The 19,725-nt window shown below is 39.2% G+C and overlaps 1 protein-coding gene and 1 pseudogene across 3 annotated transcripts in view; one reads left to right on the forward strand and one right to left on the reverse strand.

Annotated features, from left to right (window-relative positions):
* The window catches only part of SGCD (sarcoglycan delta), a 1,076,456-nt gene that overhangs the window by 841,570 nt on the left and 215,161 nt on the right, over positions 1–19,725 (reverse strand). The gene's annotated exons all lie outside the window — the stretch shown is intronic.
* LOC102176793 lies at positions 2,561–16,445 on the forward strand (annotated as a pseudogene).

Genomic DNA, 19,725 nt, shown 5'->3' on the forward strand with positions numbered 1-19,725 from the left:
GGCGGATAGAGCCATTCACTAATGTCAAGTTGGAGAAGAAGCTAATGGCACAAACACAGACAGTAAGTGACTGAAAGTAAGTGTGAACCCATTTCCTGATTCAGAAGCTATACATCATTTTGCCAAATGAAATACTAAGAATAGCAAACATTTCCAATGAACCTGGAATTTATTCAGTGCCAAAAAGCTAAACATATTTGCATATATTTAATTAAGAGAATGCATTATTTAGCAGGATACCAAAAACACCTGCTCAACAAAACTAGATCATTTTGCTTCATTTCTTCAACAACTCTTATGCAATTAACAACAAAAAAAGGCCTACAATGCTTATGTCTCCTATAGAAACAATTATATAAAAGACAGTAAATGAAAATAACTACAAAGGATACAGAATATTTCTGGTACATATGTAACTGAGCCTATTTAGATTAAAAAAATATTTGTAGACAAGTATTTATTAATATAATGTTAGAGTAGAAAAAATAATCCATTAAGCAGCTGAAGCAATTTTGAACAAAGTAGTCATTTGAATGTTTTCTACTTCTATTGTCTTATAACCTCCCATGGAACTCAGACTATAGAGGCTTATAATAAGTTTTTAACCATTGCAAATAACAACAACAACAAAAAAGCTTTTTAACCTTAAAAAGCTTTTATAAAGCTAAAAATGATAAGACATTTGACTTTTTTCACATATCACATCATTATTTAGTTTAGAGACATTCCCATCATCAGCATACAAAAAAAAAAAAAAAATCAACATGCAACCACTTGCAAATGTTAAGCTATTCTAATCATCAGGGAGAATGTGAGTACCTTGGTAACAATAAATGAGAAGAAAGAAGAAAAACTGAAAGAAAAAAAAAGTAACTCTAGAATCAAAGCCTCAAAACAAGATTATAAAAGTTTTATCAAAAGATCTGATACAAATGTCAGAGATTTGATTACTATGATGGTTCTCACTGGAATGTGACTTTTCACCTCAAAATCATTCCAAGTAATGAGGGCAAGAATATCTTAACCCTAAAGTTTTCAGTGACTCCCAACAGTCAGGCATGAGAGTTGTCCCTGAAACTAAAAAATGTGTGAGTGAAAATGGACTTACTCTTTAGATCATCTATCTCAGCTTCCTAAATTATGATATTTAGAAAGCATGTTCATTTTAGCCATTATAAGTGTAGAACAAAACATTATTAAGAATCTGTGAGCTTACTAGACCTCTATAGATGCCTAAGCACCCAGTCTACCCCATTCTTGAGGATGACGCTCATTGACCTACAGAGCGGAGCTTTCAAAAAAAAACATTCATTCTATTTTCATGGCTGAGTAGTATTCCATTATATACGTGTGTGTGTGTGTGTGTGTGTGTGTGTGTGTGTGTGTATATACACACATATTCTTTATCTTCTTTATCCATTCATCTGTTGATAGATATTTAGTTTATTTCCATGTTTTGGCTACTGTGAATCATTTTTCTATGAATACAGGGGTACATGTGTCTTTTTGTAAATCAACTATACTTCAAATTTAAAAATTGGTACCATTTTCTAGATTCCATATATGTGTGTGTTAATATATGATATTTACATTTCTCTGACTTCCTTCACTCTGTATAACAGGTTCATCCACACCACTACAAATGACCCAATTTCATTCCTTCCATTGTATATATGTACCACAGCTTCTTAATCCATTCATCTGTTGATGGTTGACTTCATGTTTTAGCTATTGTGAATAGTATTGCTATGAAAACAGGGGTGCATGTATCTTTTTGTAAATCAACTATAGTTCAATTTTTAAAAACTGAACTTTTGGGTACTCTCTCTACCCCCTTCTGATGCCTATGTCAGAAGCTTTCTCTATCTCCTTTATACTTTAATAAAACTTTATTACACACACACACACACAAATAAATAAATAAAAACTGAACTTTTCATTGACCATCACACTCCAGCCATATCACAGACCAATTGTATGCTTTGATAACTAATGTCCTCTCCATCTCCCTCTCTGTCCTCCAGCCACAGAAATTACACTTTGCCTTAGCAATATGCCTAAGAGGTTAGGCAAACGCCTCCCACCTCAGTTGTGGAAGTTGTTCAGCTCATTCATCTCAGATCTTCATGTCTCCTGCACATTCTCTAAGTCCTTAAGAGAGTTCTTAGTTAAGACTAAGCCACCTGTCATCATTGTCTTGTGCAAAAGACTCTTTAAGCTGTACGAAGGTTTTTGTAGGGATCAGGCACTTGCTCCAAACCATGAGAAAAACAGAGACAAATGGAGGACTGAAAGAATCTCTTACATTCACAGGGCATAGGGAAGCCACATGTAACCATCTACTGTCAAAGGAAGAGTGTACACTGGTGAGTATAAGCAAAGTACTAGCAGCACATAAAGAGAAGAACACGATGGTCAATACAGAGGACTCTAAGGAAGTTCTGCATAAAGAGGATCTTGAGTATTAAGGGACATAGATTTTTCTTGATGGAAAAGGAAGAGCAGCATATTCCAAAAGGGACTAAAATAAGTGACTACATGTTCCCACTGAATATGCGGAATGGAAATGGTACATAATCGGGTAGCACAGCAGACACATAAGCACTACCGGTTGCATGAATCATTATTAGGTAAAGGCTATGGAGCAGTGAGTGAGGGTAAATAACACCTGGAAAGAAGTTGAATATATGGAGAAAAGCTTTGAAGTGTGTGCTAAAAAGAGAAGATTCCATCTTGGAAGCAGTAAGAGTCATGAGAAATTTTTCAGAGTGGAATGATCCAGATCTATGTTTTAGGAGGGGAAATGTGGGAATGGGTAGGGCAGAAGAGATTAGCAAGGGAGATGATTTCAAAAGCTCAGCTACTTTGTGTGAAGACTAAAAGTGATGAGTAAATGAAACAGAAGCAAACAAGAGGGAGTGATATTTGATAGGGAAATATGAGGTTAATTACAAGTCTCTGTGAAAGGATATGGGAGATGGAGACAGGGAGAATAAAAATGTTTTCTTTTCTGAATCACTGGGCTCATACAAAAGCATTCGCTGAGATGAGGATGCCTGCTGTTCTATAGGAGACATTCTCTCTTTCAAACTGAAAAGCAAATAAATGCACAGCGACTTGAGGTGATCCCACCAGGAGAAAATCAGGCCTGGCCTCATGGCACATATTGTCTTATCACCCAAACTTGCATCAAGATTTCAAGTCTGAAAATAAATACATTTATACCAATTAAAAAGAGAAAAAATTTCAGTAATATCTGTCACAAATGTGGAATTCGATAAGAACTGGAAGGTCACTAGGGGATCAGAATTGGGAAAAGAAAAATGATTTTTCTGTTCATTTTATACCCTTCTGTACTGTTTGAAATTGTTATAATGAATTGAAATTATTAACTTTAAAAATAAAGATTACATAATAACTAAAAATCCATTCAAAGTTCAACAGACCCGAAAACCCAATCTCAAAAGGATTCAGAATATAAAGAGAATTCATGTACATTGTAAGGATGTCATAGAGGATATTTGCTTCCTGTTGTTGCATAAAATACATTTAATGTATTTGTCCTGGCACTTGGTAGAAAATTTCAGAGAGAAAATCCAATTTTTCGTTATTTTCTTTGCTTGTTATTGAATGTGGAACCCTGAAGACATTCATACTTTCTTTCATATGGACTGTATGTTTTTTTTTCTTTTCTTTAAAAGCATACAGACAAACCACATCTTGTTTTTTATAAATCAAGATCCAATTGAGCGATACATAATGTCATCCAAACTTGATATCCTCCTGTGAAGAAGCAACTCAATATCTGTATGTGTAATTCATTTAAAAAGCCACTACCACAAAGAACCTTTCCCTATAACTTCTATATTAAAGAGAGCCACCTAGGGAATGCTCCAGCAAACAAATAGCTACATTCCTTTTTTTTTCCCCCAAGCTCCTCAATAGCAACGGTCATGAAGTAATATTGGTGAGAGTACATATTACTCACAATTGTTTCCTTATGCCTATTTTACGGACATGATATTTTATTCCAGAATACTGCAGACCTGACTTCTTTTTCCATGAGTATGCCATTTTTTACTTTTTAATTCATGTGTATTTGTTCTGATAACAAAAGTAAGTTCAATGTAGAAAGTTAAGAAAATATTTTTACAGTGTGAAGAAAATTTAAAGTACTGAGAAAGGAAGGAAGGATGGAAAGGGGGGAGGGAGAGATAGATGAAGGGAAGAGGAAAGGAGGCAGGGAGAAAGAAAGAAAAAGCAGCCTCTTTTACTCAGAGTCAGACCTACCACTCACTGCTGGCCATGTTATTTTCCTGTTGAATATAAACTATCATACAAAATACCAGCCCCAGACAAGATCAGTCTAAGACCGTGATAAAATGAGGCTAATCAAGGCTACTTCACAATTTTGTCTGAGCACAGATGAGTACAAAGTCACTGTACCTCCCACAAAATATCAGGCACTCCCTCTTTCATTCAAAATGTATGCCTGCTACTTCTTTACCAATTACATCTCTATCCTTACTCATCTGCCCTCCCTACAGATAAGACTTATAAAGATGCTCAGTCACAGACCTGCGCCCACTTTCTGACAGCACTTTTGTTTCCCTAGAATCTCCCACAAGTCATCCAACCAAAGCCCAAACTCTGTAATAATCCTTTCTAACACTGTCTTGCTAAGACACCCCATGATCCTCCATGGTGTCTGTCCTCCTGGCTGTGACTTGTTCAGCTACAGGTACAGTCCCGATGGTCTTTTATTGGCAACACTTGTAATGTTATCACTGCAATATTCTGGAGTATTTCTTCTTTCTCTGCACTGTGACAGATAATAACTAACACTTCCTGCATACCTTACCATGCTCCAGTCTCTGTTCTAAGTGCTTTACTCATATCACCTAACTTCATTCTCACCACGACCCTGTGCTTGTGTGTGTGCTAAGACTCTTCAGTTGTGTCCAACTCTTTGCAACCACATGGACTGTAGGCTGCCAGGCTCCTCTGTCCACGGGATTCTCCAGGCAAGAATACTGGAGTGGGTTGCCATGTCCTCCTCCAGGGGATCTTCCCAACCCAGGGATCTAACCCACATTTCTTAAGTCTCCTGGATTAGTGGGCATTTTCTTTACCACTTGGGAATTCCAGCCATTGTTCTGAATACTTTACTTACATTACCTAACTTAATTCTCACCACAACCCTATGAAAAAGATATAATTTCTGTTTTAAAGAAGAGAGACAGAAAAGCAAAAATAAATCAGTTACAAGCTTTACATCAAGAATTCTCAACTGTCACAATATTAACATTTGGGGCTGCATAAATTTTTGGTTTTGAGCAGAGTTGCCATGTGCATTATAGAACATTTGCAATGCACCTGACCTCTGTCTACTAGATGCCAGAAGCAGGTCCTTCTCTCCCCTAGCTCTACTAACAAAGTGTCTCCAGACATCATACATGTGTCCTGGAGACAAAATCACCCCTAGTTGAGAACCCCTGCTTTAAGTGATGGGGAAATACTGCATATAATTTCATTTCTAGGTTTTTTCACTTAAAAACTTATTGTAAATATTTCCAAATATCAACTTGATTTTTAAAAACACAACTTTAAAACCATAAATTTTAAAGGGTATAGAAATGTATACACTTTCATTTATTTAAACATTCCCTACCATGGACTATTTCCTTTGTTTTCCATTTTTTTGTTATTGAAAATAATTCCCTATGTAATACCTTTGCACACAAATTGTTTTCTATTTCTCTGACTTTTCTCCTTAGACTCATTTATTAGGAAAAGGAATTATGAGGCCTCAAGGTATTTTTCTTTTCTTTTTTATTTTCTTCAGAAAAAAAAGGTATACCCTTTACTTTGATTTTATGTACCAATTTATTCCACTAAAATAAACAAGATATATATCTTTCTTCCCTGAACAATCTGAGTAAGCTACATTACTACTCTTTTTGCTGATATATGTGTTATCTCAATATTTGCTATATTCAGAGAGTGCCTAATTTGGAACCAGAAATCCAGCATCCATACTTAAGTAGTCACAGGTAGCAAAATACAGAGTGAATGGGATTAAGTGGATGGAAGATGAGGCCTAAGAGACTGTGACCAAGCTTATGAACAATCTTTCATGCCAAATGCAATGGGTTGAATGGGGTCCCTTACAATTCATGTCTATCCAGAACTTTGGAATGTAAACTTATTGGAAATAGGATCCCTGTAGATGTAACTAGCTCAGATAAGGTCATACTGGATGAGGGGTGGGCATAATCCAATGACTGGTATCCTTATAAGGAAACAGAAATTTGGACACAAATGACACACACACACAGAGAGGAGGTTACATGAAAACAGAAGCAGAGACTGGAGTGATGCTTCCAGAAGCTGAAGCTTGCTAAGGATTGTCAGCAACCACCAGAGGTTAGGAAGGGTGGAAGGCAGACTCCTGGCTCCTCCTCCAGAGCCTTCATGAGAGCATGGCTCTGTTGACACCTTGATTTCAGACTTTTGGCCACCAGAACTGTGAGGAAATAAATTTCTTTTAAGGCACTTCAGTTTGTGGTACTTTGTACAGCAGCTTGATAACACTTATACACACAGCATGAGGTTTGGCCTTCACTTTGTCACTGAAAAACCACTGAAGCAAGTTCAGTAGTAAATTGTTAGTAGCCTAAGGGAGGTCTTCCCTGGTGGCTCAGATGGTAAGGCGTCTGCCTGCAATGCGGGAGAACTGGGTTCGATTCCTGGAGAAGGAAATGGCAATCCACTCCAGCACTCTTGCCTGGAAAATCCCATGGACAGAGGAGCCTGGCAGGGTACAGTCTATGGGGTCACAAAGAGTCGGACATGACAGAGGAGCCTGGCAGGGTACAGTCTATGGGGTCACAAAGAGTCGGACATGACTGAGCGACTTCACTTTAAGGGAGGTCAGTAATCCGCAGGCAGGGGAGGGGGAACAAATGCTTCTTTTATTTTCTAGAAAAGAATAATTACATATGTATGTGTGTATGTGTGTGTTTATTACTCTCACCATAATTTTACAAAAAAAGAGAATATTTTAGCACCAGCATAAGACTGGAAACAAATAAACTTAGACTATGATTTAAATATAATGTTATAATTTCTTCACTTCTTCACTTTGCTAAGTACTAATAAAATTTAGTCAAGGGGGCTTCCTTGATGGGTCAGTGGTTAAGAATCCTTGCAATGCAGGGGACATGAATTCGATCTCTGATTAGGGAACTAAGATCACACACACCACAGTGTAACTAAGCCTTTCAGCCACAACAGAGTCCCTCTGGAGCTCATTTGTCACAGCTAGAGAGAAACTACTGTGCCGCAAGGAAAGATCCCATGTGCCACAACTAAGACCCAATGCAGCCAGAGAGAAAGAAAGAAGTATAAAAAGAAAAAAAAAATCAGTCATAAATCAGCACAGTTCTACCCACGGTTCATTACATCCTGGTTAATTCTAGACTATTCACAAGTTTAACCATCCTCAAAGTCTTCCTTACAGAGAATCATTCCCCCATACATAGGAAGGTTCCCACAAAATACACCAGCATTATACAAACCTCTGGAAATCAAATGCACTGTCTTGTACCCTCTTGGTATTTTTAGATGTTCAACTTACTTTAGCTTATTATAGAATAAATCATGAACAACGGGAACCCAGGAATTGAACCAGGGTCTCCTGCATTGCAGGCAGATTCTTTACCAACTGAGCTATTAGGGAAGCCCTAAAACAAATTCTGGAGATCCCAAAAATAGTAAAATGCCAAAATAAAAGGCCCTAAACAAACACTAAGTACTCCTGATAAAGAAATATTGCTTGCATTAGCCAAATCTGTTTGTCCAATTTCTGTGATGCTTTTTCTTGCTTCTCTAGAACTCCAATCAAAACAGCAATGACATTCCTCAGTTTGGAGAGCCTGTCACATTAACATATCGATCCAGTGATGGCTTTTCCAAAGGCCTTATACAGAAATATCCATTCATAAGGAGCCTATTATATAAAGAGCATGAAATAAATAAAGAATGGCCATCTTTGTCATTTTTCCAGCTCTTTTCACTGAAGCAAGGAATCAGTTTTTGTGGTTAAAGGTCTAACAACTTCTGATCTTAACCATTAGTACCAGACAAAAGATGAAGGCTCCACTGATTTACTGCCAAAGTCCAGACAGATATTTCAGAAATTTGTCTTTAAACCTCTAAACCTTGATAATGCACCCCATTAATATAATAAATTTGAGTGTATACTCCTTAATATATGCACTTCACGGTAAATTACACATGTACTATTATATTTGTATATTATACACTTTAGAAAACATACAAAATGTTAAAAGGGTGAAATAAAAGTATATAAATACAAAGCTCTTATTGAAGAGCACCTGAATAGTCTTACTGACCTCCATGCAGTATGAGAACCCACATAAGAGATTTTTCTTCTATCACATCAAGGAGCTATACTACTAACAGTGGTGAGTATCACCTGCTTGTGCTGTCCTGTCCCAAATAATAACTATGTTTCATGCTGTATGCTTATGATAATAGCACTCATAAGAGATCGATCTCTTCTCCACTGTACACATTTGTTCATTACCCACTGGAACACTGGGGCATTGTCCGATGTCCACATTTCTCAGTGGGCATTGATTGAGCTGGAGCCTCCGGTGATTTATCAGTCTTTCCAGATGAAATAGTCAACCTCACTTGCCCTCCTTCTCTACAATTTACTTTTCTTTGGGGGCTGAAAATACTGCCATTTGGTTGAAAGTACTTGCATGACTTTGCAGCAAAATATTTTTACTAGCAAGGGAGAGAAAGGAAGCAAACCCAGCATCTGGAACAGTAACCCAAAAGGCAGTGCTGATAAATACCCCAATACATATAAACTTTAGAAAGTACTTACCAAATGTAATTTTGTAAACTGTTAAATTCCTTGGCAACTTCATTTTCCCTTTAATTTTATATTCTGTTCTTTACTAAGCCATTTTAAATTTTAACACAAAAGTAATGTTTTAAAATCATGAGCACCACATAAATGAGTGCCGTTCAGGAGATAATCCATGCTTACCTATTTCTGTGGGTATTCTCATTACACACAGGACACTGATCACCTAGGTGTAGGAACTTGAGAATTAAGAATGAGGACTCAAATGGGAGATGGGGATTCAGCCAAGTTCCTACCAAGATCCTCAAGGGTCAACTGTGGGACTTTGGCAAGTCACTTAACTTCTATGAATCTCATCTAATGCTATCAATTCAAGTACTGAGAACTGGGGACAATTCACGGTTACCAACAGTCTTCTTTCTAAGTCACACCTCAAAGCTCTCATCTTGTGAATCCAGAGCATCAGATCTCAAAGGAGGCCTAGCAATCATCAAACAACATATTAAAAATGAGGAAACAGAGGACCACAAATTTGACCACTTGCCAAACTCATAAAGCTAATATTTTCAAACACCAGAAATAATGGTTTTGGTTTAAGAAGGAAAATTGTTTAACAAATATATGAATTCTCCCTGAAAGTCCTCAATAAGTCAAGAATTGAACCTGTGTCCCAAGTACAAGTCCACAGCTCTTTGCACAGTATACATCTTTGTCACTAGTCCTTACACATACTAGGTGCTTAAAGCATTCTTGTTAAAATAAGCTGAAGTGTTCTAGCTGAAGGGCTACTTTGAAGCTGTTATAGACTGCATTCTCATCCCTGCCTCTTTAAGCCTAGCGCATTTTCTAAGTATTTTCCAGTGGCTTCAGAGAAGGTTTATACGCATGTGGGTATTTTGCAGCATTGCCTCTGATAATAGGGAGTTTGAATCAAACTCCATCTGTTGCTATAACCAATGTTTATTGTGCAGTTCTTAAAAGGGCTGCTCTCTACGTAAGCTGTTTTCTTTCCAGTTTAAACAGCTGAAATACTCTGAGGCTTCCACCTCCATTTGTGGTTTGCATCTGACCCCTTCCCTCCTCTTCAGCCTCCTCATCTCACCTCTATATCTTTTCAGATTCTTAGCGCACTGTTCCCCAATCATCACTCACACATGCTCAAATCTTCCCTTCACTAAAATCAAGTAAAACACGGTGAAACATTTTCCATTCTGCACATTCCTTCGTTGTACCTCACCTTCCTTCCTTAACGCACAAACTTCTTAATAAAGTTGTCTGCACACACTGTGTCACTTACTCTGTTTCTGCTCTTACCTTCACCTACTACAATCTGGCTTCTGCCTCCAGAATGCCAACAAAACTGCTTTCCCTCAAATCACAACTGGTCCTTGGTTGTTAAATCCACCTGGCATTTTCAAGGCCTTCCTGACACACTGCATTGTTTTTGTTTTTTTTCATCATCTTTTATTGAGGTATAGTTGATTTACAATGTTGTGTTAATTTCTGCTGTCAAAAAATGACTCAGTCATACATATATTCTTTTCCATTTTGGTTTGTCATAAGATATTGAATATAGCTCCCTGTGCTATACAGTAGGACTTTGTTGTTTATCCATTCTGTATATAAAAACTTAACATCTGCTAAACGCAACCTCCCAGTCCATTCCTCCCCCAACCCCCTCCCTTTAGGCAACCACCAGTCTGCTCTCTGTGCTGGTGATTCTGTTTCCGTTTCACAGATAGGTTGATTTGCAACACTGTACACTGCTGATGTGTCTTTTTTACCTGGCTCCAGTGACCAGTATTCCTTGAGTTTCCAACCTCCTTAGACACTCTTCATGTTTCGGGCTCCATTATTTACCTTACTCCTTAAGTTTTGACATTGCCCAAGGTTCTGTTCTAATTCTTCGTACACAGTGATCATACCCATGACCTCAATGATCTTCTACACAGTAGTGAATGCCAAGTTACCTCTCTAAGCCAGGCTTATGGAGACTGACTACCAGAAGGCTTCACTTATCAGAGTGGTGGATACTCCAGGGTTCCACCCAGATCCCTTCTTCAGAGCTGGCGTGGCTATCCTACTCTCCCCCATCTACTTGCAATATCGGCCGCTAACGGCTCACAACTATGTTCCTCACTGGCTGGAGACGGGCCTGTTCTGAGAACTGTGCCATTCAAGTTCTCTTCTGCATTCACGTTCTCTTGTGCATTCAAGTTATGCCCTCTTCTGGAAGGCAGGCACAAAAAAATGGTTCATGTGGGGATAGAAAGACCAGGCCCTCTTGCCTCCATGTTCAGTATCAAGAAGTGGCATCCAGAGCTCCAGGTTGAACTGGCTGACTTCTCATCCCACATCTGCTTTTCCCTCTGTCCATTCTTCCTCTCATCACTTACCTATAGGATTATCTCTAATGAGAACTCCCAATAAATCTTCTGTGTTCAAACTCTCCATTTCAGAGTCTCCATTGCACAGAACCATCAACTGAAAACTCACTGCGCCCCACTACAAATTTATACAAAATATTTTTCCTTACTTAAAACTTTACTCTTTAATATAAACCATATCTTAAAAAGTCGTATCAGGACTCAGGGGCAAATGCAGAGATCTCCAAACAGCTATATTTTCCTTAACTTGTCAGGCTTGAGCAGAGGTTAAACCAGCCCGTCCCTTCCCAGATCCCAGTCAATTCTGTTGGAAATTGTCTTCACTTCATTCAAGGGCCTAATTCAAGCATAATCACGGCTTCTGCCTCCTTTTTCCATCTACTGCAAGATTTACCATCTCAGTATATGGCACCATCATGCACTCAGGTGATCAGGTCACATACTCAAGAATCATCCTTAATTCTTCCCCATATCTCAACTACTCACCAAGCCATATCAACCCCATTTCCCCAATATCTTTCAGGTTAATCTTTTTTTTCTTTTCCTCCATTTTTACTATAACTTCCTTATTTAAGGAAAACATTTCCTTTCCAAGACTACTGCAAGACATCCCAACCAGCAAGCCAGGGCTAGAAGTTGATCATCTCACCCCTGGGCTGGCTTATGGAGCCTGAGGTTGGCAGGACATACTGTTATAGAAACTCATGTCCATATGCCCATCACACAGTGAGGCCAAACAATACCAAAATATCGGAATTTGGAGAAGAGACAGGTTTATTGAAGGCCACAGAAGGAGACAGGTGGCTCATGCCTTAAAAACCCCAAATTCCCCAAAAGCTTTCAGAAAAGCCCTTTTCTAGGAAAGGTGAGAGAGATGCGTGTGAACTTCTTGGTGTCAGATCCTTTGTTCTTGAGGTCAGGTCACAGTCAGCTAATCATGTTCCTATAAATCTTCACCAAACAAATGTTATTCTCTGTTCTGAAAAGAAAGGGCAATGTCACAAGACAAAACTTTCACCCCCTGAGGTCCTGGTCTTGGCTCAGAGGAGGCAGAGACCAGCCAGCAGTGCCCTCAATGCCAGGTCCCCAAACCCTGCCCACCTGTCATTGCTGAGGGAGCTAAATGCCTAGGACCCAACTGGCCCTCAAGCTTCTCAAACCACTGGCACCATGGGGGCAGGTCTCTCAGACTATGACCCAGGTAGACAGCTGCTGTCATTAGGTTGCAGAGACAGGGATGAGGGAGAGGTCCACTGCCACCTCACGGTCTGGGCCTGGCCAGTGTGTGGACTCGGCATGGGCTCCAGAGCCCTGTAGGACACAGCCCCCAACCTGTTCCCTGGGCCCCAGCTCATCTGATGATCCAAGCTGAGGAGAGAAGGTCAGGATCTGCCTCTTACCTCACTCTCAGCCTGAAGACCACCTCTCCTCTGACTGTTGGATGAAATTAGCCCGCTTGCGCTTAGTCGCTCAGACATGCCCAACTTTTTGTGACCTCATAGACTATAGCTGACCAGGCTCCTCTGTCCATGGGATTCTCCAGGCAAGAATACTGGAGTGGGGAGCCATTCCCTTTCCAGAGGATCTTCCCAATGCAAGGATAGAACCGATACTTTCTGCATTGCAGGTGGATTCTTTACTGTCTGAGCCACCAGGGAAGCCCAATGGGCTCACTGCTGCTGCTAAGTCACTTCAGTCATGTCTGACTCTGTGCAACCCCATGGACAGCAGCACACCAGGCTCCCTCGTCCCCGGGATTCTCCAGGCAAGAACACTGGAGTGGGTTGCCATTTCCTTCTCCCATGCATGAAAGTGAAAAGCGAAAGTGAATTCACTCAGTTGTGTCTGACTCTTCGCGACTCCATGGACTGCAGCCTACCAGGCTCCTCCGTCCATGGGATTTTCCAGGCAAGAGTACTGGAGTGGGTTGCTATTGCCTTCTCCAATGGGCCCACTAAGGGTCACCTATTGACAACTGGTCACTTGATAGAGGGGCCTACTGCTGTGTCAACCAATGGCTGAGCAGGACCACTAACGGTCATTTATTGACATTTGGTCGCTTGGGGGAGGGGCCCACTGCATTACCGACCCATGGATAAGCAGGACCACTAACAGTCCCGGGGTAACTGCTGCCTGGTAACAGGGTGTGGAGTAATGGCACATACTAACAGCTGCATGCTAAGGGCTGTGCACAGCCAGGCTCTATTATAACATCGCTCATTTGCATCTATCCAAGAATAACCTGTCAGGCTTCCAAATTACTACCAGAGTCCTGCCATTTGTCATACAATATTATCATTTTCTGTCTATGTCTTGCTGCAAAAAAAGACAAGAAACTGCTCTTGCCACTTAGTCCCAGTTGGTCCCTCTGCCACAGGTTTCCTCTTCCCTATGCTAGATGATAAGTGCACAGGAACTCAGGAACTCAGTACTGTTTTTGTCTTTCTGTTTCCCAGAGTTCAGCCTAACACTGGCATATAGCAGTCACCAAATATAATATTTATTGAATAAATCAGTAAACTAGTCAATCCATCCTCCAAAAGAAGTAATGAAGCAGAGTTTGAAAAGGTATAGTGGTAATAATGAAATAAGAACAGGAAAGGAAAAGAAACCAGTTTCTCATCTTTCCAACAATCTTGTGATGGGTGCTGAACTGACTGCTACAAAGAAAAATCTATTTCTCATAAGAGAAATGTTGGTAAAGTTCTGGAAAACAAGGTTTTAAATTACAGCCACATTTTGTCCTTTTTAGTGTGTAATCTCTAAGAGGGTTTCTAATACCAGCTTGCACAATGAAATAGTTCACCTGGCAGATGAATCAATAAACACAAATTAACAACAATAATTAAGGAGGAGAAAGGAGGCAGGAGACAGAACTAGAATTGCTAAGCAAACTTCATTTGAGGCAAATTCCTCTCTGGAATGGAAGTTTTATACCTTTGGTCCTGCTTGTGCATTATAACTCTTTTTGATAGTGGAAAAGCACTGGTCAAAGAGTGGAAAAGCAATTCCTCATGTCCCGGCTCAACCATGTACTAGGAAGGAACTTAACTTCTTTGAACTCACATGTTTTTGCCTGCAGTAAGAAAGGATTAGACTGAATGGTGTTTAGTTCCACTTCCAGCTCCAAAATCCTATTCTGATATGTCCTATGTTCTTTTTAGTTCTCTGAAAGTGTTAGTCACTCGATCATGTCTGACTCTTTGGGGACCCCATGGACTGTAGCCTGCTAGGCTCCTCTATGAATGGGATTTCCTAGGCAAGAATACAGAAATGGGTAGCCATTCCCTTCTCCAGGGGAACTACCTGACCCAGGAATCGAAGCAGGGTCTCCTGCATTGCAGGTGGATTCTTTACCAGCCGAGCTACCAGGGAAGCCCTGGTTCTCAGAACATCTGCCAGTTCTCTGAATATCTGCCAATTCACTGTTTTCTGAAAATAGGAAAAGGAATTCAAACTGGCTAGTGTTTTGTTAGTGTCATTTAAAAATAAACTTCATAATAGGGATCAGGAAACTACTCCATGGAAGCAATGCATATCAGCAAGCTGGAAGCTTTCTATAAGCACCAATTTCAGCCTTCTTCATCTCTTAAAGTATGTGTTTCAAACAGGAAAGATAATGAGAGACTGGACATACTTATTTACCAAGCTGATCTATGGAAGAAAAGGAGAAAATAAAACATGGAAATATTGACAACTGTTGACTTAAGGGATCACAAAATAAAGACGTCTCAGAAACTAGATCAGAAATGGAAATCCAATGGCTACTGGCAAGTAATAACGGGATCTAACCAAGCATTAATTATCCTTCCTCTTCCACTACCTTGTTCCTATTAGGTAGAGATGAGGTAGATAAGGCAAGTTTGGTGTTCTAGAAGTATATGGCCTCACTTTCCTGTATAAACTATATCATATCACTTTACCCATTTATAAGCTCTGTTCTGGCCATCTATATTTACTGGTTAATTTCCAGGAGACCAGTATTACTATTTTCTTTTTCTCTTGCTTAAAAGAGAGGCACATTCATATCAAAATGTTTATATCCTGAGCAAATATATTTTTCATTCTTTTGAGGGGGTGAACTATGAAAGAGAATCACCTGAATAAAATTTGGACCATTCCTAAGATGTGGCCATCTGGCAAATGCCTCGAGGCATTAGAATTCAGTTATGAGTTAGAGATCAAGAGAAATGTAGCCAAAAAAATATAACTCAAACATATGCTCTTCCTAACAAAGTAAATAAAACCATTAATTCCTACTTTAAGAGAATTCTCCTCCGCAACCAGACACACTGAAAGAAGCCCAAGGGCTCTTTGAAAAAGTCTTATTAGTGGTAACATTAGAGGAGCTCTGGCCCTTTGCAAAAGAGTAGGCCCTTCATTGGGCATAAACACATCTTACTGTCAACCTTTGTAGAGGTGCACACCCTTGGCCATCTTTCCACCAGAACAGATTAGCCACATGAGAGAAGACTGAGTTCTCTACTGAGAAGCTATCTTTAAGTCTGACATATCAGTATTTCTAGGAGCAAAGTTGCCAGTGATCTTTCATTTGCTATTTAGAAAAGTTTATTTTCCAGATGCCCAGGATGCTGATGATGTTTCCGTTAAAAACATATTCCTTAACTCTCAAACCTCAACTTTGCTCAATAACTTTAAGTAGCAAAATGTATAATGAGAAGAGCAAGCCTTACATTATCTATTCTCTATGGAAAAGAGCATACAACCCACTTGTTAGTTGCTGTTGATTTGCTTCTGGGGACGCGACAAAGGCGGCAAAGGCCTGGGGAAAGGCGGGGCTAAGCGCCACCGCAAGGTTCTGTGCGACAACATCCAGGGCATCACTAAGCTATCCACCGCCTGGCTCGTCGTGGTGGTGTGAAGCGCATCTCTGGGCTCATTTACAAGGAGACCCACGGGGTCCTGAAAGTGTTTCCGGAGAACGCGATCCGGGACGCAGTCACCTACACCGAGCACGCCAAGCGGAAGACTGGCACCGCCAGGGATGTGGTCTACGCTCTCAAGCGCCAGGGCCGTACCCTCTACGGTTTCGGCAGTTAAGCTTTCCGATTTGCCCTCAGGAGCTTGACTTTTTTGCAGCCAACTTGCATCCACTCTTCACCAGTCCTGCAAGGCGGGGCTGCACCACTAGCAATCTTATTTGACACCGAGGGAACCTCCTCAAGTCGCACCGTTCACCCAGGGGAAGTCAAGGTAATCCGTCTCAAGTAGTAATGGGTAACAAATTCTCCATTTGGCCATGAGCAAACCAAGTTCAGAGGTGAGATGTTTCACCAAAGATCACTGCAAACGGGAGGGGCATATGTCCAGGGGCTAGAAGATAAAGTTATGGCCAAAATGTCAAATTCAAAGGCAAGCAGTGGTTTACATTTAATGACTCATTTTACCTTCATTATATGAGACTTGGAACTGCTCAATACAGATGTACTTTTTTAAAGGACAAGGAGAAAAGTGCAAAATAAATTTAAAAAATAACAGAACATTACCCCCCCCCCCAAATAAATGGGAAAAAGAAAAGTTATAAAAGAGCAAGAGGGTCACAGTTTAAACAACAGCAAATAGAAGGAAGCCAAGCAATAGGCTGGCTAGATAATTACAGACAAGTCATTTCACTTCCCTGATTATCTTTCAAAGATTCTAGAATGCACATATTACTCCTGTGGACATCTGTAAGAAGCTTGTAAAGTGACAACACTGAAATCTGAAAAAGTCTGAATGTCCCATAATTGCAAGCTGTTACTATTACCAACATTCCAATCCAATTCAACTTCCTTTCCCTGAAATTCTGAATGTAAACTTGAAACATAACCAAAGCCAACTTTTCAAACTTTTCTCAACAAGGCATCCTCTGTAGCCCTAATATTACATATCTCCTAGAGGTAACTTGAAAGAAACAAGAAATGAGGTTGGAAAAATGAAGATCAATACAGACCTGATGTTCATAATAAATCCAAGTTCAATGTGGGACAACTCCTAAACCCTATCTGTCAAAAAGGAGATTATCATTGCCCATGATAACCAGGAAAATCGGGCAACCTGTGGTGAAAACTCAAGATCAGTGACCTCTTGTCACACTGTACTGAAAATCATCACTTAAGATTTTTAGAAACTTTAAAACACTAATCAACTAAAATATAAGCAGAATAAACCCAAGTTATTTCTGAAACAATTTATATCACAGCCAGCTTCTGTTTTATCTTTTGTCATCGATCATAAGATTTTTCACTTCCTCCCAACCGCACCCCTCCCATCCCCACCCCCCATGCTCCAATTAAAAACAAACTTAAACAGGGCTCACAGGAAGTAACAGGATTCTATTGGAAAACAGTAAAAAAAATGGCACATATCTTCTTTGTTTTCAGGGTGGGTCTGTGTATGCATCTCTGTCTGTTTCACACTTGCTAAGAACTCAGTCTGTACAATGAATATATTGCCTTTGGGGCTTTGTAAAAAGGGCTCCTTAACCAAAGATAATTAATTCTGTTAACTATTTTTCTTTAACACATATATAAAGATACCAACCACTTATGCCCAAGGGGAGCTGCCACCTCCTTCTGCTTCCCTCTGTCTTCCATATACCAATTCTGGCACATTGTACCCACGGTGCAGTCAAGGTGGGACTCAGCTTTCACTCCTGAGGAAGTCTTCCCAAGCCTATTTTTGGAACTGCCATCCAACATTATGTGACATACATTAAATGTACTCATGTCCCACTTTAAATGTGTGTGTGTGTGGTGCTACAAAGATTTTGCAATGTTTTAAATAATTCAGTTTTTGAACTTTGGTTATAAGTAACTTATTTTCTCAGGGATTATTAAGAAGTGAGAAAATCTAACTTCCAAACTGTTTTCAAATGTAATATAATTTTTCAGAGCTTAGCATGGAACAAAACATGAAACTGGTACAATATTATGTTTCACAAACATCTTTTTAAACTTTTCATTTTATATTGGAGTATAGATGATTTACAATGTTGTGATAGTTTCAGGTGGACAGCAAAGGAATATACATGTATTCTTGCCCTCCCATCAAGGCTTCCACATGACATTGACCTGTTCTTTGTGTTATAAAGTAGGACCTTGTTGGTTATCCATTTTAAATATAGTGTGTACATGTCAAAATTTAATTAAATATTGGCTAATTTTGATTTTTCATATTTCATCTGTAGCCACTGATTTATACATCTTTGTCCATGCCTTGTGCCTATTACTCTCATCTTCAGGGTCTTATATGTAGTTAACCTGTGTTTTATTTTATTATCATATACTTAGGCCTGTATTATTTAAACCATGCATTCTAAATGAGGGAAATTATACCCCTAAGAGGATGAAAACTGGTTACTGAGGAATTAAAAATCTTACTAAAATTGTGTATGAAGCACACATATACAGATAGAACATAAACAGAGAGTAGATCTGTAATATAAATTTCCATGGAGTAGGGGGCAATTAGAAAAAAAAAATTCTGGAAAAGCTCTTGGGGAACATAAGAGCAAAAAGGCTGAGAAATACTGCTTTGGATTGTACTCATGTGCTTTATATACATCTGTTTGATTTTCCTAATGCAGCTGAAGCTATTTAAGAACAGGGATTACATCTTCTACTTTTCCTGAATGTTTATACCACCTGCTCAAAGGTTCCAACTTTTTTTGTTTTCCACCCTCCTGAGAAAACATTGCAGTCTAATTTTATGCAACTTTGAATTATGCAAATATGAAAGAATGTCACAATAAATACCCAAGGTTCAAAATGTGAAAGAATGAACATTTCTTCAGACTAGAAATTTGACAAGAATTGCCTGGCTTCAAAGCTGGTAAAAGCCACGTGAATTGATAGTCAAGTTTACTGCCAGGTGGTAGCATTCTAAGCATAGAAATTTCTTCTATCTTTTGTAGGGGACAAATTATGTGTAGGAGAAGGACACTTCTCTCCAATAAAATATTTGTTTTCATTTCAGAATCTATTGAAGAATACATGCAGTGAGTCAATATATAACTATTATGATTGTATTTGTCTTTATAATTATATATAGTATATAACTAGAAAAATTATATATACCAAAAAGTAAGTTTGGAGATGCTTGAAAAAAATCTGTGTAACTATTACACATAAACTTATACAGCAGAGTCTATTTTGGCCATTAAATTATCATGTTCACTTTTCTTTATTGCCTATGGCCAAGGATATGGTTATCACTGTGGCAGGGCTATCTGCCATGTGGGATACTGACTTGACTAGACTTCAGACTACATGTACCACTGGGGACAATCAGCAGAAGTGAGAGCCAAGAAGCACACATTGATGTCATCTAGAACACTGGGTTCTCTGCACCTGGCCCAGTGCTTGGCATTTAGTAGAAATGAAAATGAATTATTATTTTTTTATTTTTTATTTTTGAAAATGAATTATTTGTTAA

This window comes from Capra hircus, chromosome 7 (assembly GCF_001704415.2).
Source record: "Capra hircus breed San Clemente chromosome 7, ASM170441v1, whole genome shotgun sequence".
Taxonomy (NCBI): Eukaryota; Metazoa; Chordata; class Mammalia; order Artiodactyla; family Bovidae; genus Capra; species Capra hircus.